Source organism: Ctenopharyngodon idella, chromosome 7 (genome assembly GCF_019924925.1).
Source record: "Ctenopharyngodon idella isolate HZGC_01 chromosome 7, HZGC01, whole genome shotgun sequence".
NCBI classification, from domain to species: domain Eukaryota; kingdom Metazoa; phylum Chordata; class Actinopteri; order Cypriniformes; family Xenocyprididae; genus Ctenopharyngodon; species Ctenopharyngodon idella.
In genome coordinates, this window is record NC_067226.1 from 33773746 (window position 1) to 33800471 (window position 26726).

The 26726-nt window shown below is 37.9% G+C and overlaps 1 protein-coding gene across 3 annotated transcripts in view; it reads right to left on the minus strand.

Annotated features, from left to right (window-relative positions):
* The window catches only part of cemip (cell migration inducing hyaluronidase 1), a 146109-nt gene that overhangs the window by 80643 nt on the left and 38740 nt on the right, over positions 1 to 26726 (minus strand). The window contains exon 2 of one of the 3 annotated variants that reach the window (XM_051901733.1): positions 3571 to 3646. The exons of the other annotated variants lie outside the window; for them this stretch is intronic. The gene's annotated coding sequence lies outside the window, so the exon portion shown is untranslated. The remainder of the gene's footprint in view (positions 1 to 3570; positions 3647 to 26726) is intronic. 3 annotated transcript variants of the gene reach the window in all.

The window sequence follows — 26726 nt, forward strand, 5'->3', positions numbered from 1 at the left end:
CAAAACACAAAAAACAAACAATTACTAAATATAAAGTGTGTAATTTCTATGCCATCAATCCCACCAAAGTGTCTGCCACTAGTCAGCAAAACAGATGTTCTGAGAGAGTTTAATTATTCACATTTTACAGGGTGAATCAACCTACAAATGTCTCACTTGTAGCTGTCTATGCATATTGAGCTGTCAGAAAACACACACACACACACACATCACTTTAAACATGCTTTAAATTTATTCTGGCCACGCGTGACACTATGACCAGCAGAAGGGAAACATGCCATTGAGTGTGTGCGACGTTGCCATAGAAACCAGCGAGCGATTTTGTCGGTTTGCCAGAATCTGAAAGCGGTGGACCCCAGTTTTGCATTCCTTTGAAACTTGTGGGATCTGAAGGTTACGTGGTTATCTTCAAAGAGATTACAAGAGCACCAGCAATATGACTTGAACCTCCATAAAGGATCAAAGGCTCCGAGGGGCCGAGGGCTCAGGTACTGACTCGCTAATAATACTGTGCTTGTTTAAATGCAGTTATATAAAACCTTACATAACCGATATGGACATACACGGGATCCCGTATCCTGGTTTCGGCATTGCAGACTCCAGCTATGCTTGACAGACCAATTATACAACAAGGAAAGAGACATGACAATGCTTCCTTTGACTAAACGATGTAATTTAGAGGGTAACATGTTTTCCTGCACATAAAAGCAGTTTCTAAGGCTGCAAAATCAACTGTTTTCGTCTCTTCTGCATTCGATATTCTGCACTGGAATTATCATGTTGTGACGTTTATTAGCACTGCCAATCTGCCCGAGGCGTGATGGCTTCGTTGTCCCAAACTAACGGTTGCATCATGACCTGTCGGACGTGTCAAGCATCTGCGCTGTGAATCTAGCATGAGAATCTATTGCTGTCTTTGTTATATATTGAGGGATAATGGTCTGCAACTGCCAACTTCTCATCATATTGGCGTCACAATGTTTCCCATTGGGGTCTGTGTAAAGGATTGTGGGAATATTCCAAAGATTGCTTGTCTGGTTGTTTATTTATGTCAGCATGTGATGTGACTATAGGGCCAGATTTATGCAAAGTGCATGTTTGAGCTGTTTTAACTGAAAGCATAGTGTCATTGTTTTGTCTCAAGATGCACACCAGTAATGTTTTTTCTAATAAATGCTACTTAAATGCCCTAATTGAACTAAGGCCTGATCCTGGCTTAATCTAAGCCCTGTCTGTGAAACCAGGCCTAAGACAGTTACTTTATAAATTAATACATTTAATTTAAAATGTAACTGTCAGGCAGAGACCTCAAATATTTCGTCTTTTTTCCCCATAAATCATTACTGTTGGTCACGCTTTACGTCTGTCTTTGGGTTTTACAAATATTTAACCAATGAAAGGCATTTAAAAGAGCTTGTGACTAAACCTCATAACTCTATTGGCTCCTAAAACTGTCAGTCAAACCTCATAACTCCGCCCCGCCTCTATCGCGAGTAAAGTGTCGCAGTCAGTCTCTGCATGTCTGCAATGCAAAGGTAAATAAAGAACCGGTTCTTTGAAAAAGTACAGTGTTTTCTTTACTCAAGAAACACTATATATAAAGACTAATGCTTTATGTATTAGAGTAGCCTAGCAGAGAAGAGTGTCTTAGAGGCCGTTCAAACAGAACGTGTTTTTCTATTCCAATATGCTACTTTTCCATTGTTTTTCTATGTACACACGCGCTAGAAGGACGTGTATGACTGTTACGCTCGCGTCTTTTGCAGTGCTGCGTTTTTAAGACGCCATGTCAAGTTAAAACACGACACGCAGTGCCACTTGTCAGTTCCAAAAAAGTGGACCAATCAGAAGAACTCGGAGGCGGGACAAGCGTTGCGAGCTTCTGTTTACAATAGTAAGTTGGCATGGCAACTGTTTTATTTGATGGCAGCATGGCGGAGGAGGCCATAGCAAAGACTTTAGAATAACATAAGACGCGTTACTCGTATTGTTTTGAATGGGAGAAAGTGCAACGCGCAACATGGCGGAATAAGTCCCGCCTTCTAAATAAGAGCCAATCGCCGATTGGTAAAGTCATCGCACCACAGCAGCGGCCGTTAGAAGCTCTGGTTCCTATAGAAACAGTCAGACGCACGCCTCCGAAATAAGGCACAAGAGACGCACACTTAGGACTGTGCATGCGCATTAGCTTGATCCAGTCAGAAAAATACCATTTTTTGTCATGATTCAAGCGTTTAGAAGCAAAATTTATGAAAGAGTTGTTGTCAGATTTCATTGGTGATTTCAAATATAAAATTTAATCGAAAGCTTGACAAACAGCTTTGGAGGATTTGATGTTTCCCCATTCAAAGAGATAGGAGCTGCACTTGCATGCCTGAGAGGCGTTTCAAAGATGGCCGCCGAGTGAAATGACTTGTCTTAAAGGGACTTTGGCCATAGTGATTATTTTCTCTTTTTTGTCAAAAATATTATCTATCTATTCTGCTGTTTGCCTATTTATATTATTGCCGTTATTGCATCACGTCTCAAAAGCGCATCTGCGCTTCGTTTTTACACGCAAAGACGTGTTCTGTGTGAACGAGCCCTAACTCTATTGGCTCCTAAAACTGTCAGTCAACTCCGCCCTGCCTCTATCGCGAGTTAAGAGTCGCAGTCACACGCAGTTTGGAGCATCTCTGGTTGTCTGCAATGCAAAGGTAAATAAAGAAAACAAGACATTCACTGGTCAAAAACTTAGTAACTTCATTTGAGCTTGATTTTGGTAAAATGCTAATAATATAATGCCACATGCAGGTACTGTATATGATCACGTATAAAGGCCACGATATTAACTTTGAAAACACAGTGTTTGATTATGTAAAAAAAAAAAAATAGTGTTTTTTTTTTTTAAAGTAGCAGTTTTGGTACAAGGTTTCTGACAGACAATGGGCCCAAAAATGACCTTTGCCTATGTTACAATATGAGGTAAATCTGGCCCTGGACATGACAGTATGTTGAAGTTGTGCAAGAGTGAATAACCAGCAAGACGACAATCAGTTTGACTTGATAACCAGCCATACGTTTCATTTACTGACCCAACAACATTTTTTCCTTCCATGCAACACAAAAGGACAACGAACATATGGACAACGACTTCAATTTCAATCTGTTCCTAGCACAAAGCTATCATATAACTTCATGGACTATTTTAATGATGCTTTTATGGTGAATTTTTGTCATTTTTTGGGGGGTATTTTTTGAGGATTTTGACCATCCTCCCATTGTATGGAAAAGAACAGCCTAGACACTTTGTTCCTTTTGTGTTGCACTGAAAAGGACAAAAAAAAAGTATGTGTTTTCAGCAACAAGAGGGTGAGTGGATGATGAAAGAAGCTTCATTTTTGGGTGCACTACTCCTTTAAGATTAGAGCGCGTCTGATAGCACAACAGGAAATATCATGTGGCTCACAGCGATGCCTGGCAATAACAGGGTGAAAAATGAAAACACAAGCCTGTGGTGGATGGAGTGAAAGTTTATTTGAATCTTCAATATGATCCACAAAGTCATTTATTCTGCTATCAGAAGCCAACCTGGTGCAACAGGTGCTGCATTTTCAGGTCACACAGCCTTCCCTTTATGACATTCGAGAGACACTTTGCTTGAGACCTGCAAGAATAAACAGAGGTCATTATGGATAAAAGCCTAACAAAACAATACATAATAATTGATAATAATCAGAAATGTTTCTTGAGCAGCAAATCAACATATTAGAATGATTTCTGAGGGATCATGTGACACTGAAGACTGGAGTAATGATGCTGAAAATTCAGCTTTGATCACAGGAATAACATTTACAATATATTCACATAGAAAACAGATATTTTAAATAGCAGTTTTTACTGTATTTTTGATCAAATAAATGCAGCCTAGGAGACATCTTTCAAAAATCTTACTAATCTTTGGAACAGCAGTGTATGTGAATGACTTTCTTACACTGTTTAAAAACATCTGACTTTGCATTTTAGAATTTGTAAATCCATGCCACACTGTGCAAATTGCCATTTTAAAATCACATTTAGATATGCAGCACACCGAGGGAAAATCTTTTTGCAGGTAAATAGATGTCATGGTGTAGATCGACAGAAATATCACCTCCTTCTTTTCCCCTGCAGTTAAAGTGTAAAAGTCAGCAGAAGGCAAACTGCGGCCTTACTTTCAGCACACTGACTTTGTGCCTGGCGTGATGGAATTCTGCGAAAATCGAAAGGAAAAAATCCCCTTATTGGGTTTTCTAATGCACGTATATTCCCCTGAGCCAAATACCACAAGATCTACGAGGCTGACGCATGCCGAGGCGTTCAAAGGTGACATGCATTTTTCATCACAGCTCTGCGTACATTTTTTAAGCATAAATGTGCATTATTAACCATCACAATTTACTCTTTATTTAAGCACATTTTTATCTTCTGCCATGTGTGATCAGTGGACCAGTTGTCTGAATGTTGCATGCAAACACACATATCTATCTTTAGTTGTGGCCAGCTGGCCCATGATGTAATGCATACAGAATGACCATCCGAAGATAATATTGCACAAATAATTAGCAGCGTTGCTAAATCAAGAATCATCATTAGCTTTGCTCATACCTATAGTTAGTGATCTAAACAAACCACTTACTAAGTATTTAAATTTAGGATGTAAGTCATGCATTACCATTTGTGCTACATACATGATACCTGGAATGATTGTTGAGGAGAAGTGTGTCATTACTTTTTTTAAGTCAAGACACTACAGGCAAAACCATAGTTCTGTCATGAAAACTCTCAGAGTGTTTGGTAATGGATAGGACAGTGAGCACATTTACATGCACATCGTTACGCCGACAACTCAGCTTATTGCTTATTTCAATAATCAGCTTATTGAAATAACCTGTTGTCCGGGTTTATGTGCAAACCATACCTATTAATTTACATACATATTAATAAATCGGGTTACTTCCTGGTAGTGACGTCAAAATGTAATAATTTGCGTATCTGACTCAGAGTATTTAATTTGATACGTATGTCAGTTGTAAATAAAGCATAAAAAACTGAAGAAGAGTATTGCAACATGCCGGCGAGAAACTTACGGCTCATATATTATTCCTTCTCCCTTACTGCAAAACATTTGCTCTGTCTGGATATGCTTAAATCTGCAGGAAGGTCTAGTCACATATCACACATGTGCATTTCAGTAAGTAAACAGAAAGCAGGTTAAAGCATTTACATGCGAAATCAGTGTAAGGGCAAAAATCTAGGTGTGGCGATCGGTTTATGCTTAAGCCGTTTATGACCTATAAAGGGAAACAGGTTGACGTGTTTACATGACCACATGCATTGTCGGCTTATAAAGAATAAATGGGTTAAGAACATGCATGTAAACGCACTCACTGTTGATATGTTTGGTCTTGGCGCAATAGATATGCTACGCTGCTGCTGTTGGTTTTTGCTGCTGCTGCTGTTATTGCTGTTATTGATGCTGTTATCGCTGCTGATGCTGTTATTGTTGCTGCTGATGCTATTGCTGCTGTTGTTATTGCTTCTGATGCTGTTATTGCTGCTGCTGATGCTTTTATTGCTGCTACTGCTGTTATTGCTGATGCTGATGCTGTTATTGCTGCTGATGTTGTTATTGCTGTTATTGATGCTGTTATTGCTGCTGATGCTATTGCTGCTGTTGTTATTGCTGCTGCTGCTGTTGTTATTACTGCTGATGCCATTGCTGCTCATGCTATTGCTGCTGATGTTGTTATTGCTGCTAATGCTATTGCTGCTGCTGCTGTTATTGCTGCTGAGACTGTTATTGGCGCTGCTATTATTACTGCTGTTGCTGTTGATGTTATTGCTGCTGCTGCTCCTGCTTTAATTGCTGCTGAGGTTGTTATTGCTGCTGCTGCTGCTGCTTTAATTACTACTGCTATTATTGCTGCTGCTGTTATTGTTGCTGCTGCTACAGAGCAAGTATGGGACTTGCTACTGCCAATACATACACAGACACGCTGCTGTGAGAAAGTAAGACATGCTGCTGCTGTACAATATTGCATACATGAATTACCCGTAGCAGATCTATACAGGTGGAGCTGGGGAAGGTGGAAGGTTTCTGAAAGAGCACTGCAACTGCTACAGCAAATACTGACCAAGTATTTGAAGGCTGAGCAGCGAGCTGATTGGCTACTGATACAACAGGAACCAATCAGCTGTGCCCTATAGAGAATTATGTGATTGCAAGCAGGTTAAGTTAAAGACCAATCAGCCTGCGCCATCTAGAGTTTCAAAGAGGAACTTTGTATTTTTCCCAGGAAATGGTCAATTTTGAGATTTTGGGTTATTTTGCTTCCATAACTTTCCTCTTTCAGACTAGTGGAAAGAAAATATCCAAAATACATATTTAAGTGTTTATTTTATTACACTTTATCTATTTGTGTCTGTAGATTTCAATTATAGAACATCACTGACAAGGTTGTTTTCTCATTCTGAAGGTTTTTACAGACAGGTTTGTTCATTAATCATTCCCCTGATTTATAGAACTTTTATTCCTAAAACATTTATTTATTTATTTATTTATTTATTGTTATGGCTTATTCTCTCCAATATCTCCTCTGTATGTCAACAAAATGTAACAAGAGTTTTGAACCTGGCTTTACTCAGTATTCAGATTTCTGTTCTGGAAATGTATGCAAATGAGTGCATATTTAATTAGAAAGTGCCTCATTTGCATATTTAAACATAACATTTCAGAACAGAATTGTCTTAATGTACTGTGATTAATCCACTGGAAAATATGTTGACATCTATTAATTAAAATATCTATTAGTTATTTTTACCCTGTTCACCTGTAGCATTTATACTTATTATTTGGATAAAAGCATCTGCTGAATGCATAAATATAAATGTAAATTATTTATTTGGTGGACAAATAAAAAAGCAAGTGAAAAACAACCAATAGGAGGAACCCTAGAGAGCACATATCATAGTTGGAGGTGCGCTCAACTAGCAACCGAAAACCTTAGGAATGACCCACAACACTCAGTGTGTTTTGCACAATAAGACTCACCTAACATTTTCTACAAATTGAGTTGCTTTTCACGTTGCTGTGTTGCAGACTGCTCTGCCACTTCTTTACAAATCTCCAACACTGAGAAAGTCTATTCCAAAACATTACATCACCCTTGTGAAGACAAGCTTTACTTCGATCCAGACCTCGCCTGTCGGCTTTACCTCCCAATGCTATCTGCGTTTGAGTCAAATATCTCTTCCTGGGCTGTCTATCTTCTTATAGAGCCTGTTGCCCTCCTTGGCCCTCGCAGATAACACACTTCCACCCCTGTCCTTCATGTTGACCCTGTCCTATCAGCACAGAGCAAAAGAGCACAAGCAGAACTCACACGGAACAAAGTCTCAGCTGCTCACGTGAGCGGGCAAGACCAGCAAAAGCCCTTTTCCAGACTTGAGTAGTTTTCTATCGCAGTAACAGTGATTATATAGCTGGAACGCTGCTGGAAATTCAATGAAGAAAAACGATTGATATTAGGACTGTCAATCAATTAAAAATTGTTGAATTAATTGCATGATATGAAGATTAATTGATCAAATTATAAGTAATTAGTTGCATATATCAATGTGACAAAACAAAAAGAAAATATATTGCAGATGTATAGAAATGGCTTTAGTTATATTCCATTGAACAATGAAGTCTGAAGTCTACTAGCTATTAAGATGATACATATTAATATATTACTGTTCAAAAATTTGCAGACAGTTTAAAAAAAAAAAAAAAAAAAAAAAAATACTTTTGTTTAGTGAGGATGCATTAAATTGATCAAAATTGGCAATAAAGATATTTATAATGTTATAAAAGATTTCTATTTTTAAAAACATGCTGTTCTTTTGAACTTTTAAAGAATCCTGAAAAAAATGTATTATAGTTTCCACAAAAATATGAAGCAGCAATGTTTTCAACATTGATAATAATAAGAAATATTTCTTGAGCAGCAAATCAGCATATTAGAATGATTTCTGAGTAATGATGCTGAAAATTCAGCTTTGCGGCACAGGAATAAATTACATTTTAAAATATTTTTAAAAAGAAGACAGCTATTTTAAATTGCAATAGCATTTCACACACACACACACACACACACACACACACACACACACACACACACACACACAAGGGTCAGTAAATGATGACAATTTAAATTTTAGGCGAACTAGCCTGAACTATGTTCATGTAATAGACGTAGGTCGGTAAGAGCCTCCTTGTTAGAGGACCCGACTCCCATGCCAGCGTACCCGGGTTCGAGTCCCGCTTAGAGTGGGCGGTTCGAACAGGAGGGGTTACATTCACATTACTCCATTTTTCTTAATCACTCTTGAATGTAAATAACAATCTTCACAAATACATCTACCACTGTGTACATGATATAACAAAATATCAACTAGCTGTCACGTCTACAGCAGCACAATATAATACGGTCGTGCTGCCCTGATCAGTCCTGCTGATCAGGGAATGCACACAAGAGGATGGGAAGGTTTTTCCTTTCCCTTTCATTACCCTGAAATATGTTTCAAACATACAGGCTGACTTTTACGGGAGCAAACAGGATTGACCCAGAGCAGCAGTTAAAGGAAACTTTATGAGCTCGGCCAGCCTCCATGCTCCACTCGCTCTCCAAGAAAACACTCTAGGTGAACTTCAGCAGGAACATCTGATAGGAAAACCCCTCATTTATTTAATTGCAACATTCGGTTTTATAATCCAAAGCTTTTTTTGAGTGCAGTTGCTGTAATGATGTAAGAAACATGCCCACTGGAAACCTGAACCACAAGCTTTTAATATATAAACGCAATTACCATAGCCTATAAAAGTCTTGGGATTACGGACTACTGTGGAGCAGATTAAAAGCCATTTCCATCATCAGTCTGCTGGGTCAAACAGAGGCTCTGAGGCACATAAAAATGAGTCTCTTCTGGAAGGTTCCAAGGCAGAGAAAGTTGCTGATGTGACACCTTCAAGGAATAATTCACACAAAAGTGACAATTCTCTCATGATTTACCTACCCTCGTGTCGCTCCAGAGCTGTTTGATTTTCTCTGAGAGTTTAACAGAATGTTGAAGTAGCTTTTTACACACAATGACAGTGACTAGAGGCTGTCAAGCTCTAAAATGTAAAAGACACATCATAAAAGTCGACCATATGAACTAGAAACAGACAGAAATGGACTAAGATATATCAACGAGACGTAATTTTAAATATAATTCACATTCACATATATTCAAGATGTCATAGATGTCACATAGATGTCACCTAACTGATGGACACATCCCCATAGGCTGAAGCTATGCAGTCGGTACCGAATACAGAAATGATTAGTTCTCCTGAGACTTCGTTGATCACGAGTTATGGAAAAGAACCATCATGACAAAAATTCACAAATTTATGAATTGTGAGACATTTGAGACCAGAAATGCATCACATAACGGTAAGAGTTAAACTGACTACGTGCTTGTTTGTAAGGAAGTTTGGGAATTATTAACTAATTTCTGTATCCAATATGGCTGCCACGTCACATGACTAAAGAAAGAACGACTCAGACCAGAAGACTTGGGAGATGAACTAATCATTTCTGTTTCCGGAACAGAACCCATATAGGATATTGCACATGTGTGGTCAACACAGAATGAACAAATCACTCTCTGAGACAACTTGTTGTTTCCGAGTCATATTAAAGATTCATTCAAAATGAACGAATCGTTCATGATCGACCCATCACTACAAGCAATGCAAAAGTCATGATTTTGATTCCCAGCTAATGCATAAACTGGGAATCAGACACATAAAAAACGTTTACTCTGAATGCAGTGTATGCCGCTTTGAATAAAATCATCTGCCAAATGCATAAATGTTGCTATTTAAAAAGTTTTTATACATTATTTTTGCAAACCAATTGTAAACTGTTATCGCTAACTATTATTGTGCAAACTAAACAATGATAAACAAATTATAAATAATAATTTAAAACAATGGCATCCGGCTTTCAAGTATTTTTCAATAACTAAATCATTGTTTCAAAACAGACAAATAAACAAAAATGAAGAGCAAAACAAAAAAATGACAAACAAAAGAACAAAGAGAGCTCTTGAAGTTTTCAGTATGCAACAGTAGAAGCTGATTAAAGCTTTTAAAGTTATTCCCGCAAGAGCAGTGAGCAATTTTCTCCTTTTCTTGTTAGCCGTTTGATTATTTTTAATCACATTACAGAGAGCATCATGTCTATTATGGATCATTTACACCTGATGCTCAGCTCAATTATGACATATCAGATGTTTCAGCCCATCTGTTTACATTCACTTCAGACATTAATGGCTGTTTACATTATTATATTGCTGAGATCAGCATATATGCCATTTAAACTTGGTTTGAAAGACCCATGCAAGAAAATCCTTTATTTTTCTCAGAGAAGACGGGCTTGCGTTGGCTCGTAAGTGAGCTGGGCTAAAGGTGCAACGGCCTCTAGGGTAATGAGCAGTGATGATTAATTCAATGAGAGCAGTGTGTGTGTGTGCTAACGGGAAGAGAACGGAAGATGGTGAAGGTTATAGCCACTCTCCGAAGGCTAGGGGGAATCTGAGCCTTCAGAAAGAGCTGGTGTTGAAACAGCTATTTTTACAGCCTGCTCTCTCCAGGACTCTGTAATCCAGCTGAGACTGGGGCGTGCCGCTGTGCTGACGGAGGCAGTCGGTGACAAGTACAAGAGAGTCTTTGCTGCCAACACAGCACTGCACCTCTGACCTGAGACACCTCCGAAACCCGAGCAGGTCACTGATGGACTGAGCTCCTCACTTTGAAAAAGCAGCGTGAGGTGGAGGTCATCCTCAAAGGCTTATTGAAGCAGGTACTGATGAGGTTTGGGCCAAGATCAACCGGTGGGGCTGATGTACACCTAGTAGATGGTGAAGCTGCTTAGAGCTTGTAGACCACCTTGGACCAGCAACAAACCAGCTGCCATAGTTAGCAATTCCAGTTTGACTAATTTAAAGGTGAAGTGCCATTTCTGCAACCGGTTTGAAAACAGTCATTATTTTTGCATTTCTTTTTGCCACTGTTGTCACAGAAATCACACTGATATTATCTACTTCTGCAGTGACTGGAAACTATAAACAATGTTTACATACAGGGCCTACAAAGAACAATTGCCAAGCGGCAAATGAGAGTAGAAATCAGTGTTTTGGCAAGTATATGAAATAGTGTCACTTGCTAGTTGGTCTGTGACATTTTATGTATTTTTATGAACAAACGTGAATGACGCTTGGGACAGCTGACAGACCTGCACTGCATCTTGACAATTTAAATATTCAAGCACAAGAAGACATAAAAGGGAGCTAATTTCGTTACTAACCTAGAAAGCCGTGTCTCAGACAGCGTGTGAATACTAAACTGAGCTCTTTCACATTTTCTTGCACTTGAGCGGACAAATTCACACAAAATTATGTCAAAAAATAGCCAGTATCCTAAACGTAGTTGGTTAGGTCTTAAGTGAATGTAAATGGTTGAGAAAGTAAACGCATGTGTAAAGTATCAGTACATTAGATCCGTGCATTCGCTCTTAAAGTGACAGCAGCCTAATATTCCTGCTGCTGTCTGTGTTAATCAGACAACAAAAATCACTGACTGCTCTTGACTGAATTACTTTTGTAACTTCAATAAGGATGTTTAATTTATACAGTGAAGAATATGCAGTGTTATTTTACATTTGCTTACTTTATTAACTTTCTGTACCTGAAAACTACTGTCAGATCTACCTGAAACACATGAAAAGCACTGTTTATTTCAATTGTATCTTTGTTCAATTGTTCAATATTTATTTGTGCTTTTGCTTGTAATTTGATTATTTGTTCTTATTTTATAACTGACCGTTTACTTCTATTTAATAATGCTTTAAATTTATATTAGTTAGGCTAATAGTTTTAGCTGTGGTATCAAAATTTGGAATATAGAATTGTGAATTTATGAACTACCAAATTACGAGACTAATCCCACTTAAATATTTTGAATTGACTGATAGTCCTATATTATACCTGTAACTAAAACTAAAAATATTAAAATTTGTTTCCATTAATTGACATAAATATGAAATAAAATAAAAAAAATGAATATTACATGTAAAAATGAAACAAACAAAAAACTATAAAATTAGAAATTTTGTATTGTTTTGCAACTAATTGAAATAACTGAAGCACTAAACATTACTAAAACTAAAGCTGAAATAAAAATAAGTGAAAGCTAAATAGAAATAAAAAAAACCTAGAAAAAAGTGCATAATAAAATTACTAAAACTAAAATGAATTCAAAACATTAATACATATTATAATGGTATATAAGTAACACTGAAGAAATTTTGAAAAACCTAAAGTTCTTACTTTTAACGAAAAAAAAAAGGGTAAAATGCTGCACATGGACTCAAACAAATGAAGTGAATCTTGCTGAATTAGTGATTTGGTGAATCTTAACTACTCTGAACAAACCAATTTGATACAGTGAACCTGACTGAGAGAAAATGAACTTTATATGCAGGAAATTAACTTTTCCAGACACAGTGGCTAGTGTATATCTTAAATCACCTTACAGTACAGTGCTACTGAACATCTGAATGAACAGTGAAGACATGAACCTCGCCAGCTTAAATCAAATCTTACTTCAACAAACATGCATCTTTTTTTGTCTGCATGCAGCAGTGGCTGGCAAATAAGACAAAAATTACCAGCCGCTGGCCAAAAAACACCATTTAGCTGCTGGCAGGTGTTAATTTTTCCACCTTGATTATATGACAACACGATTTGATTATGGCCTTGGTGAATCTGTAAAGCTGTGTGCACAATACTGCGGTACTCTACTGAAAAATACAATGTTAGAAGCGTCACTTTTAGTTAGTTACTCCTCAACACTGAAGCCTGTACTGGTGAAGAAGTAAAGAACTTTCCTTAACAGATTCCCACTTACACACCTGCAGGATCATTGATTTAACCAGAATGATGCAGCTGGTTTTGAAGCCAATTGAGCAATTGTGCACGCTGTGCATAGACGCAGATTTATGTTTGCGCCGGTGGGTGCCCACACTCCATTTTTTCTCCGTGGGATGGTGCGCTTGATGAATTCATTACACAAAAGTTATTTGTGTCTTGAGAAGAGAAACACACGAACCTCAAATACATCACGAACCAAACAAAAACACATCAATAAAACACGGCTGCCTATATATACAGTAGAAATGCAAACTATAAAAAACAGAGAAAAAGGCTGTTGTCTTCCCTTTTGCCAAACAGGAATGGAAAACTTCAACACCCATAATGCACTGGGCATGCCATCCAAGGACACTCTCACCAGTCTGTCAGAGTCAAATACCACCTTGCTTTAGTAGGAAACACTTCTAAGCAAACTTTTAGTCAGAATGGTGTCGACTTGTATTGTTCCCGGGTGCAAGAATTCAAAGAGTAAACCTTTGGCGGGAGTGAGTTATTTACAGTTTCCAGAGAAGGATCCTGCGTGTTTCAGGCAGCAGTTAAAGGCTGTAAAACATCGTAAATACAGAGAGAACGCCACAATGGAAAATTTGAAAAACGTATGTGTTTGTAGCCATCATTTCAAACTGCATGACAGCGAACATAGGGCAAGTGTTTTTTGCTAGTTTCAGCCCGACGCAGTTCGCCATGTTGTTTAAATAGCAAATGCAAAAAGGTACAAAAAAAGATACAAAAATGTAAAAATATAATCTGTAGTTTTCACGAAAGCCCTGGAGCTGTCAAAAGTCTGCCGGACAACACGTTTTGCGTCATCATGTGGACGTTTGTTGACTAATAAACATGAATTTCTCAGTCCGGGTAACACGGAGAATGAGTAAACATTGTTCATTTACATAGACTACCGACACTGTAACAATAAGTTGTTGAAATATTTTGAGTTGAAAATTGGCAGAGTTCCACTTTAAATTACTCAATCGATGTTTTGATTGGTTAAAATGAATGGAGAACATCTTGTGTTTTTGTGTTTTTGATGCATGACACAGTGCACCACTTCTATGCAAACGTTACGTATCCTGCATGGGGTAAATCTCTCACTCATGTGAAAAGGCAGCAGAATGTTTCAGATTCTTTCTCTGATGGGCTCAGCTGGTACAGGCCCGAATCTGAGGTCGTGATGGGAGATAAGACGGTTCAGAAAGCCGACACTGATACGGTCGACTGGTGAGCAGAAAGCCATCAGCGCTGCAGTAACCCTGTGTTTTTAATTCCTCATGTCATCTCATCTGCTAACCCAGAGCTCAGCAGGACAACTGCCAGGAAATTCATTGCTTTCCTTTTTCGTACTTTTTCCAAACCCAACAGGTGGCGAACTGCATATTAGCCCTTTTTTTCTGGATAAAAGAGACATTTTGCTGTGAATTTGCCTTTTCATGCTTATTCTCAGTTCGCTCAAATGAATGACAGTGGAACACAATGAGTGCCAGGCCATAACAATCATTATAACTGAGAAGAATCTTTGCAATTTTGCAATTGTCCCATTATTTTGTAAACCATGCCTTATGTTTCTTAAGCAGCAAATCATCGTATTAGAATGATTTCTGAAGGATCATGTGACACTGAAGACTGGAGTAATGATGCTGAAAATTCAGCTTTGATCACAGGAATAAATTACACTTTAAAATATATTCACATAGAAAACAGCTATTTTAAATTGTAATAATATTTTACAAAATTACTGTTTTACTATATGATCAAATAAATGCAACCTTTGTGAGCATAAGAGATTTCCAAAAACATTAAAAATCTTACATCCCCAAACATTTGTATATTATGTACATTAGTGAAAGATGTAATATTCAGAGTTTCAGGACGTTATGATCTTTTAAATGAAAGTGTGGGGTTTCTATATTATATATATATATAGATATATAAATATATATATTTATAGATACTACTGTTATTTTGTAACGGAATGTAGTTTTAATAGTTTTTAGGCGATAATGTAGTTGTTTAGACCTCAGATATGCGCACCTATTTGAAAATTTGTTTAGACGCTTTCGGAGATGTGAGCTTCAGGCTGTCAGCGAGCGTTCAGCGCTCATGTACCCGCAGAGAACAGCTTCATCTCGGCCAGTCCTTCGGGAATTTGCCGCTGGCTCTTATGTAGATAATGTTTAAACATGAGGTATAATTCATTTTGGGTATATCAAACAGGTAATCTTTGGTCTTAATAATCTATTACTTGTTCCAGAGCTAATAGATTTGGCTTAAGGGCTCTATTAAGATTCATAACTTTATATTTACATTGAAATAAAATCCTGTACTACCTAGAGCGCTGCTTTTGTATGTTTGACTAAACTGTTTGCTTGTGTTTATTTCCTATTTTACTTCTTATACTGTTAGAATAGCTATTGTTGTTCATTTAAATATTATTGTTCAAGAAATAATAATTTATATAAATAACATGCCATATTTTTTGGTATTGAGTCCGTTAGTGATTTCGACTTCAGTGAAAGTTACATTAATACGCCATTAGATGGCGGCAAAGACTGTCTTTATGAGTGAGTCAGTCAGTCACAAAGACTTTTATATTGAAATGGACTGAAACAAGGACAAGTTTTTACTTCAAACAACATCTTACGAGACGCAGCTGACAAATGCATTGACTAGCGCTGTCATGGGAAATCCTCTTAAATGTGAAAAGGACAAAGACAAAGATATTGCTTTCCTCAGTGGATATTCAAACTGATTTTGTGATTATGAATATAAGATTGACCTGAAGAATTTCAGCTAGATGCAGGTAATACACTCGCTCAGGCGATCTCTCTCTCATAATACTTTCATATTATAATGAACTTCAATGAAGCGACTCAACGTTCCTTCGTTACTAGTTATAAAGTGACGTTTCAGAATTAGTAATGGATCTTGGGCTCAACTGTTAAACTGTCAACTTGAGATTTGAATCCGTGGCAGAAGGAAGTAGTTCCTCACAAAAGAGGGTTTTTAAAGACAATCCGTTGTTGTTTCTTATTTATTTACACAGTTGTGTCGTTGAACTGTTGTATAAACGCAATATCACATGGCCGAGTGCCATAGGTAATCACAGCCATAGTTAGTTAATAATGAGAATTGGACCCTAAACTAAAGTGTGTATATATTATACAATTACAGCATATATTACAACATAAACCCCACACTTTCATTTAAGAGGTCATAATTTCCTAATGTTACATCATCATTATATCTGGCAAAATTACACATAAGCTCGGCTGAAGAGGGTGTTGTCGATTTCCTTTGCCTTCTCTACATCCTGAAAACTGTTCCCACGCCCCTGATGCTACAAAAAGCACGTTTTGATAAATAAGTCATTTCGATGTTTGTGGCAGATGTATCATAATGAGGGATAACTATCTCAGTGCATTGAGCCGGTGCATCCCTGCATCACACCTGCACGGCCCTGAACACCTGGATCCCATCGGATGCTCATGAACACATGACTGCACAGAGCTTTGACACTGTTTGGGGGTGATGTACTGGATATACTGACAATATGTCATAATTAAAGCCCACATGGTCACTCCAGAGTCAATGCATTCCAAAACAAAAATGTACAAACAAAAAGAGTGTTTTGGGATCATAAACGTCACATTAGTTTTCATGATAGCACACTCAACTGAAGGAATGTTTTATACAAATGTAAATGTGCTGCCAATACATACAATTTTCATCTGGGACTGAACAGAATAAGCAGAAGCTGGTGGAAACATTTCTTCCCAAATCTCAAAGGTCAAGCATTTTTGAAGGGTCACGACTGTGTAGGGAAGGAAGGAAGGGAGGGAGGGAACGCCCACTGCAAAATCCACAACCCAAGGAACGTTTGAAAGATCCGTCATTAAAACACACACTTACACACAAAACGGAATGCTCACTGATACGATCTGAGGAGAGACAAACTATAGGAGATCCAGCTGCTGAATTCCTGTCATGATCATTAAATGCACATACACACCCATGTGTGGGAACTACTTGATAAGTCATGACAACATGTTTTTACGTCATCAAAATAATTTAAGCAATTTCAACTTTTTTATATAAGTTATGTGAAATTCAACTAGATTCTTTAAGTCAGTTTAATGATTATATTTAATTTAAGGCAGCAACTGAACATTAGATTTTAAGTTGAAATAGGTGGACATTTTTAGTGTAAAAATCCAATTAAATTGATCATTTTTGTTAAAATCAGCATGAAACGAAAGTTGCGATTAGTCTTTTCTTCCATATTGTGACGTCCGAGTGAAATGGCTTTTCAAACAAGAACAAATGTAGGGCGGGGCTTGATTTTGTCCATGGGGAATTGATTGGATGGTTGGATGGTAGTGGTTTGCTACTGGTTGATCTCATGTGATTGACAGGTTGCTCCACCCTCCCGCTAGTAAACACATCATCAGAGAAGAGGGAAGCTATTTTGATTAAAGAAGGGCTTTTGAATAATTAAAAAAAAAAAAAAAAGATGCACGGATAAATCGTTGACAATAAACACTGCAATATTCCATTAAAAATTAGAACTGTCAATTTTGATTTTAGGGTGACTAGGTTTTTTGAAAAATTGCACCAAAAATGTAACAGATTTTTTTTAAGGAGAAAAAAAAAAGCTAGTCCAAAACAGAAAGAAAAAAAAAAAGTTAAAAAAAAAAAAAAAAAAAAATCATTCTCTCTCTTCCAAACACAGTCATGTATTGTGGCGTATTCGCGTGAGAGAGGGTGTATAAACTCTGATGTGTGAAATAGAGGCTCATACCTGTCAAATTCAATTGAAGGCAGATTCTTTTATTCCTGCCACCGCTGACAATGCACCAAAAGCCTCTTTTCCGTTTGTAGATAAGACAAAGTGTAAAGCTATCATTTTATCAGCAGTGAGAGGGAACACAGTCTTTTTTGTCTTTTTTTTTAATCTCCCTCAATGATGAAACCTTTCTAAAAACACCACATATGCAATATAATGACTGAGAAATACAGGAAAAAAAGGGCCCCAAAGCTAAAGAAGTTTAATATTTTTATGTCTGAGGGAATAAACAACAGTAAATGAATAGATGATGAAATCCAAAAGCACAAATTACAATTTATAAAAACCCCTGCCCCCATCTAAATGGTTTAGAAAGTTCTGGCCTTTGGAAAATAAAGGATAATTCAAAATATCAATAAATACTATATATAAATAATAACTGATACAAGTGTTACTGAAGATTCTAGAATTAATTGAAAGGAATCTAAACTCAAAGGCTGTGGAGAACTGGCTCTAATTGACGTATGTGGAGATTCAGATCAGCCTAATAGGTTGTGATTAATCTGTTTTGACATGTCACCAATCTCTCAAACCTTCAAAATGTTACGGTTGTGTTTTAAAACAACTCTTGAGACTCTCGTTTTAACCTGGCTTTTTTCCCAAACCACATAAAAGTACAGTAATTATGTTTTTGTTTAATTAGGTGAGCTGGATGAGTTGTTAAGTCAGGATGTCAGTGGTGGTTTGTCAAGAAAAGGGCAAGTGTTGTGAACCTGTGAACCACTATCACTCAAGACAGCATGATATGATACAATTATTAAAAAATTAAAATTAATCCCCAGAGGGCAACTAGCAACAAAGCTACACAAAGCTTCAGTGACAAGGAAAAAGACAATGTATGCTACCCAAACACCAAATATAAATCTGTAATCACACTTGCAAATGAGCTTGTCAAATGCATCTCTGGACTGACAGAGTATTTCCCAGTGGAGATGTCTAAATTGCAGATTAATGAAAAAGTACCATAAATAAAAATGCTATAGTATGTGCCTTTCTGTTGGCACACCAAATTTTGGATCAGCTGATGGTGTGAGTTTGAGGCAGGACCTATTTGGAAAAACCTATTTGGAAACAATCATCTTTTAAATTGTCACTCCATCATGTCAATCAGTGCACATGCGATAATGAACATACGAGCATGTGATACATGCTATTAAAGGGGTCATGAACTGCATTTTTTAAAAATAATGTTCTCTGAGGCCCACTTATAATGTTATCAATATTTTTACAACAGATTTTTACTCTGTTTTGATGGGTGTGTCACATTCAAGACCTGGAAGTAAACGCTTACTTAATTTTCAATGTCTCTGCCATTAAAGGCACACTATGTAAATTTTCGCCACTAGAGGTCGCCTTTTCAAAACAAAGGCGTAGCTTGATGACGCCGAGATTGAGCATAGAATCATGGGAGATGTCGTCTTCACCTCACAACTGGTGGAAAAGAATCCGACGGGACTTTTTTTTTTTACCATATTGGAATAGAAATTAGGAATCGATAAGAATCAGAATCGATAAGCAGAATCGGAATTGTTAAATATTTTAAATGATACCCAATGAGTCTCTCTCGTATTTACTACTACATGACGTGCACATTGGTGGGCGGGGCTAAAGAGGCAATGATGTAGAAGTAGGCATTGATTTTCTTTATCAGAGGCGGTCTTTTACTAAAAGCTGTTTTTGGTCTATCGAGGAAGTTTTGAGTTCTGAAACTAGCAGGATTTTTTTATAGTACAAAAACCTCTTACATGTCAAAAGTTCAATGAAAATTTGATTCCTCAATTCATGACCCCTTTAAAGACTTGTATAAGTGACATAACAGTCAAAATAATATATTTGATACGCTGATGCAGCTTCCATGTGGAGTAAAATCGTTTTAGATTTAGCCATAATTGGCTCATGGTGTCACACAGCTGTGCTAGTGGAGCAGAAATGAATAAAACCTCATGTTCAACACATCTGAGGGTTACAGAATGTGAAGATGTCTAAACACCTCCGTGTCAGAGGCCAGATCAGCGTTCAGATGAGTTCAGTGAACAGTTATGAATCATGACCTCTCAACCATCATATGCCTTTTCACTGCTAACAGACTTTTCGCAGCCAAAGCATGCAGCGCTTCAGTGTTGGACGCAGTTCATATTTTGATGATCCTCATCTCTAATCGCTTTAGCAGTGGTGTGTAAACAGGCGTCAGCTGGATCAGATTGTTGTCTGCTGATTCAACAAGCGACTGAGACATTTACTTATAAGCGCCAGGACTATAATTAACAACAAAGTATCCAGGATCTCGTTAAAAATGGGGAATAATGGCTTTTTAGTGCTATAGCAATGGTGCAATAGTTAAAATCGCTTAGTATAATTTCAGAGGTACTGGGAGACACAGGCTGTGTTTCAAAACCTGGCGAGTGACCCACACAGAAAACATGTGCAACATTCATTACTAAAGTGAGAATGACTTCCAGTTCAATAGAATTATAGATAGAACGAAGGAATGATGGATGGATGGATGGATGGATGGGTGCATGGATAGATAGATAGTAAGTCTATTGAAGGTTAAACACTCTTTTCCGCATCTCCTCCAGCAGCTGGATCTGTCACCGGATGCTGATTCTGGATCTTCATCATTTAATAATTAAGCACTGAGTATGTCACATGAGGGTCAGTAAATTTCAGGTTCAGTAAAAACGCTTGAGTTAATGACGAAATAATTCCAGGGAAGTTGCATATCCTCCTGGGAGGAAGACACGCAGGCTAATTATTCTCACGTTAGAAAGATTTAAATCATCGTTAGGATTAAGCAAAAAATACCAAACACATTAATGCATGATAAATATAATGCGCCGTTTGTGCACGGTAAACACCTTTGACACACACATCACGGGAACACAAACCCACAAAGCACATCACAGATCTGTCAGTACGCTACAAGCATCGCCAGGGCTTAATTAAAACAGACAGCAAGAGAAAGGAGTGCGAGACTGGAGTATTGGCTTCAGATAAGTGAAAATCCTGCCTTGTATACCAATGACAAACCCGACAAATCACAACAGCTTTTCAGCACTCACATCAAACAACAACATCATGCAGCATTATAGCTGGATTTAAAGGGACATTATACAATGACAATAAAGGTATCCAATTCAGTTTTGGCCTACAAACATACATGATTCACATAACGCTCTATTGTTCACCATGTCTGCTTCGTCGTAAAAGTTCACAAGAGATGAGATTCATGTGTACGTGAATTCTGGGATAGAGATGAGACTCAACATGTGCTGATAGATTCTTACTCTGAGCTGTTGTGTTGATAGGCAGTCACTAATCATTTGACATAGTTAGCAAGATAAGAGATAAGAAAGCAGCCGGAGAGAGGTCTTTATTTGCATTCAGGATGCATGTTCTCACTTTTTTCCCTTTCTCTGCCACTTGCTTTTAGGAATTCAAAGAATGGATTGCCTGCATTGAAGACAAGAGAAAGCAGTCACACTTTCTTAAACACACACACACACACACACACACGCCAAAATCAAATCTTTCATCAGAGCACCGCTACCTATTCCACAAGCGATTGCAATCAAATTAACTTGCAGATGATGGTCACAGTCACAGTAGAGTGCAATCATACAGATTGTCTTCTTTTGTGTCTTCTGTGTAAGGAGACGTCGCCGATCACCCTTAAATGTATGTAGGCCTAGCTGAGAAAGCGATAAAAATTCGTAGAGTGTTCAGAGAGAGTACAAATGATTTGTTTTAAAGGCCCCATCATTCGCAAGGTTGCGAAACTGCCTTGCATCAAAGTTGCCATGACAAGCTGGCAAATAACCTAGCTAAACATTTGATGAATTGCCCGTCGCAGAAGTGATGTGTGCCGCTGATAACTTCTCAGCTGAGCTTTGCTCTCTTAACAAGCTCACCTCATTTCCATGTGCCAGACGCATGGCGAGGCGCAGGCGTTTCCGAGCCAAGCGCATTTCCAAACCCGATGCATCGTATTAAACAGTTGGTTAGCGCTCTGTCCTGACACGCCGCAGATGATGGAAACTCACCGCGTTTCCCATTAATCTCCACTCCCATCATCTTTAAGTTTGTAATGCAGCAGGGCTTGAAGGCTGGACGTACAGAATATATTACCCATCCTGCACAGGTGCCAGGTGGAAGTGATGCGCTTGAGATTCCTTGTTAGAGGGTGCATTGATGAATCAGAGTAATCTTTTACAAATTGACACTTTTTCTGTAAACAAATGCCATATATATGCAGATCTCGCACCTCATTGACTACCATAGTAGGAAAAAAATTATTATGGCAGTCAATGGGGGGCGAGATCTGCTTGGTTACAAACATTCTTCCAAATATCTTCCTTTGTGTTCAGCAGAACAAAGAAACTCATACAGATTTGGAACAACTTGAGGGGGAGTAAATGATGACATTATTTTCATTTTTGGATGAACTATCCCTTTAATCTCAGGTTTCTCCAGGTCTGTCATTTAACATTATGATGGTACATGAAGTTTGTGGAAACCATTTCCACTAGTGCCAGTTCTTACTATACACAAAGAGTTGTGTAGGGCCCCCGAACCACCAGGGGGCCCCCTTGCTCTCAAAAATGATTTAATGACTAGTGCTGTGCGATTAATAGAATTTTAGTTTCAGTTTTGGAATCCAGCGATTATGAAAACATGATGCACATTTCATTCCTTTCCTTTTAAAGGGGTCATGAACCGCATTGTTTTATAATGTTTCCTGGGGTGCACTTATAATGTTAGTATGATTTTTACGTCAAAAATTGTCATAATTTAGAAATAAAAGGCATTTTTCCTACCCTGATTTTAGCCCTCTGGTTTGAACGCTCTGTTTTAAGGGGCGTGTCTGCTGTGAGACTTCAGTGTAAACGCTCACTGCTGTGATTTCCATTTTAAATAGATAAATATTACTCTTTCTTTTAGCACATTTTTACTATTACAGCTCTCAAGGTTAATTAATCATGAAAAGTACTGCATCACATTTAGATCTATGGCATTATATTTAGATGGTGGCATGAAAGGTTGCAGTGATGAATATTGTAGCCGATCACAGACATGCTGTTGAGCTCATGAAAGCAGTGATCTCGTCATTACAACTCAATTTCTGCACACTAACGAATGCTTAACTCACAGTGCAAACATGATGTAACTAAGAGATTTGTTGAATAAAACGAGTTTTGGTGCAAGTCCAGAACTCAGTCACTGATAAACTCACGCTGTTTGATTGACAGCTCCAGCGACTGTAAAGGGAGCGTTCTTTGATCGCTTTCTATATATAATTTAATCACAGATTATTTTCATCCTAAGAGAAACAACCGTTTAGTCACTGGTTTGATTTACTGACACATAGACAAAGATCATCTGACTGTACATGAATCATTAATATCAGATCAGGCATTAGAATTAACACAGTTACTTACATGTTGTTGCATTACTGTCGAGTCCATATCGTAAAAGTCTGTTTGCAAAGCCTGTGCCGAAATGCGATTGATTTACCAAAGAATTCACAGTGAAATGTATTGAATACAAATTAAGCTCAACTGAGACATTGACATTGTTGAAAATAAATAACCATATTCCTAGCATTAGGATCCTTTGAAAGGTAAAGTTATTTTTGTACTGTATCTCTCTTCTCTCCTCCTCATCTCACTAACACACCAGTGGGCGGGGCTAACGTTGCAATGATGAAGTAGGCGTTGCTTTCTTTTGCGGAGGCGGCGCATTCTGGCATGAGTCGTTCTGAGCGCGCGATCAAAGATGCAGCGAAACACAGACAAGTATAGGCTAAATACACACAAAAAAGTCAAAATGTTCGCCATGGCGAGTTTTCGCTTAAACGCAGTCGGTTATGTCTTAAGTGAACATTAACAGTTGTGAAAGTAAGCGAGAGAATCACTTCATTCAATTTCTGTATAGTAGGCTATTAGTAGTAGTAGTAGGCTAAATTTGTTTCAATCATATCTTTTTTCTAGTGCATTTGTCCTATTGTTTGTCATTTTCTTACTATTTCAACTCACTGTTGTTGGTTGACAGTGGAACTGCGCTGAAAGAACAGATTGAGAGGTCATTTTGGGGGTTTTATGAACGCACTGACAGGTTACCCTCACAAAATTTTGCTTAGGGCCCTCAGAAGTCTAGGACTGGCACTGCCACCGGCCCTGACCCTGTGTTCACAAAAAAAGATCCCATACTTTTCCTCTTTCTCCCACAATCTCAACCAATGACTGTGTCGCAGCTATAGATGGATGTCATGCCGCTGTCAGTACTGATGCACCTTACAGAGAGAGAATGGTTTGGACAGGTAAACACCGCCCATCAGACGTGAAGACAAGTGACAGTGCCGACAGGCTGAGGTAACGACGGGGGGCAGCCGAGCCGAGGAAGGTTGAGAGATTTCAGAGTGAGCAAAAACCCAAATCTGCATTCTGATTGAAGCCATTATCATGCTGTGTTTTGTCCACTGGCCTCACACTTGTGCGCTTCCCTGGGGTGAATCTAGATGAGAACGACGCATGCACACACTCACTATCCTGCTCTTTCATACCTTATCTTACTTTTTCATCTATTCTTGTCTGGACTCTTTCCACCTCTGTCATTTCAGCTGTCGCACTCGAATCTAAAAAGTCTTCTTTCTGTTGAAAAGGCATCAGCTATTTCATATGTATGTACGGTGGGCTCCAAAAGTCTGAGACAGCAGTAAAAAAAAAATCTGAGATTAAAAATTTCATTTAAAAGTGCAAATAAAAGTTGTAAGATCTGGAAAAATGTCAGAAATTACACAGTTTTACACATTTAACAATAAAATAATGCATATATTTATATTTAAATATAATATTTTAAAATGATATATATATATATACACACACACAAACATTTTCCTCCACTTGTTACCGCTGTTTTTTCTGCCACGACTATAAGCGCTCATCTGCAAGTGAAGTAACTGTGACTATAAACTCCTAATTACTGCTTATTAATAGTTAGTAAGGTAGTTAAATTTAGGTATTGGATGCAGAATAAGGCCAGATTTTAATTTAAGCCAAATAAAATAAAGAAACACATTCTGTGCCCCAATAAATCGACACTGTGTCTCTTTCACATGCTCAAAAATTAAGCTGCCGCTTGTCTTTCTTTTGAATATTCTGACTTAGTTGCTGATTAGGGATGTATTTTACTTGAGTGGGAGGATGATTTGAGGAGGGAAAAAAACTCTGCAAAACCAAAATGTCTTATCGTTTATTTTAAGCGTCTCCTTTTGAAGCAGATCCTTCAGCAGCGTTGAACATCACAACTGGAGTGACAGCCGCTATCGCCCACTGCTGCTGATGCTAAAAGTGCTGCGATTACATTTCTTTCAGGCCACAGATCAAGATCAACAATTAAAAACTAGAAGTGTAGTGAATATGACACCAAGAATGAAAGAGAAAAGCTATTGGATGCTTACCAGAAAAAACATTTGAATGAGGATGATGCCATTAATAAAGATGTTAGTGTCCGCACAAAGCGTTCATGGCCCTTCGCATCCGCAGATGCATTCATGCGTTTTTGGTGGGTGTGCAGACGGGAACTGAGTCACTTAAAAACTCTTCAGTGACAAATTTGAAGGTTAATGCTTTAAACAACGTTCACCAAGTGTTCGTGTTTATAACCAGAGGCGGCAGCTCTTCACGTTTTTTTTTCCCGTTGACAGCACAAAGATGTGTATGACTTAATAGCTCGATAGAGATGATTGTGTCTGACAGACTGTTAGTTCTCTTGGGGCCACTAAGTGCACAAGCAGTTTGCGGCGTCAGCTGCAAGAGTAGACGCTAATAGCAATTCTTGCTAAATTAATATCGGCTCTTGATGATGAATATGACAGTAAAACACTTTAGTTAAAGTTCTGCAGCACTCAAACTGTGTCACCCTGAAATAATGCAAGTCTTTGTACAGTCAGTAAAGAGGGTCATATAATAAGGTTTCATTTGTTAACTTTAGTAAAATATGTTAGTTAACATTAACTAACAATGAAAAATACTTTAAAGAAGAACGGTAAAGAAGATTTTTAGCTGAAACCGTGGTCCTCTGTGATTCATATAATGGAAGTCAATGGGTGCCATCACTTTTTTCTATCATCACAAAATTAATACCCGCGGCTCTTGACAATTCATTAAGGTCTTAAGAAGCAAAATAGTTGGGACCCCCCCTGAAACGTTAGTTTTGGGCTAGTTTTGAGTAGCAATTGGGTGTTTGCCGAGGCTGTGGATTAGAGGTAATAATGTTGTAAATAATGTTCAGTTTCTTGCACAGACTGATCGTTTCGCTTCTTAAGACATCATCAGGAGCTGCGGGTATTAATTTTGTTTTGTCTGCATATGTTTTTTTGAATCACAAAGTGACGGCACCCATTGACTTTCATTATATGAATCACAGAGGACCACGGTTTCAGATAAAAATCTTCTTTACTGTTCTACTGGAGAACAAAACACACCTACAGTGGGTACAGAAAGTATTCAGAGCCCCTTAAATTTTTTACTCTTTGTTATATTGCAGCCATTTGATAAAATCATTTAAGTTGATTTTTTTTCCTCATTAATGTACACACAGCACCCCATATTGACAGAAAAACACAGAATTGTTGACATTTTTGCAGATTTATTAAAAAAGAAAAACTGAAATATCACATGGTCCTAAGTATTCAGACCCTTTGCTCAGTATTTAGTAGAAGCACCCTTTTGATCTAATACAGCCATGAGTCTTTTTGGGAAAGATGCAACAAGTTTTTCACACCTGGATTTGGGGATCCTCTGCCATTCCTCCTTGCAGATCCTCTCCAGTTCTGTCAGGTTGG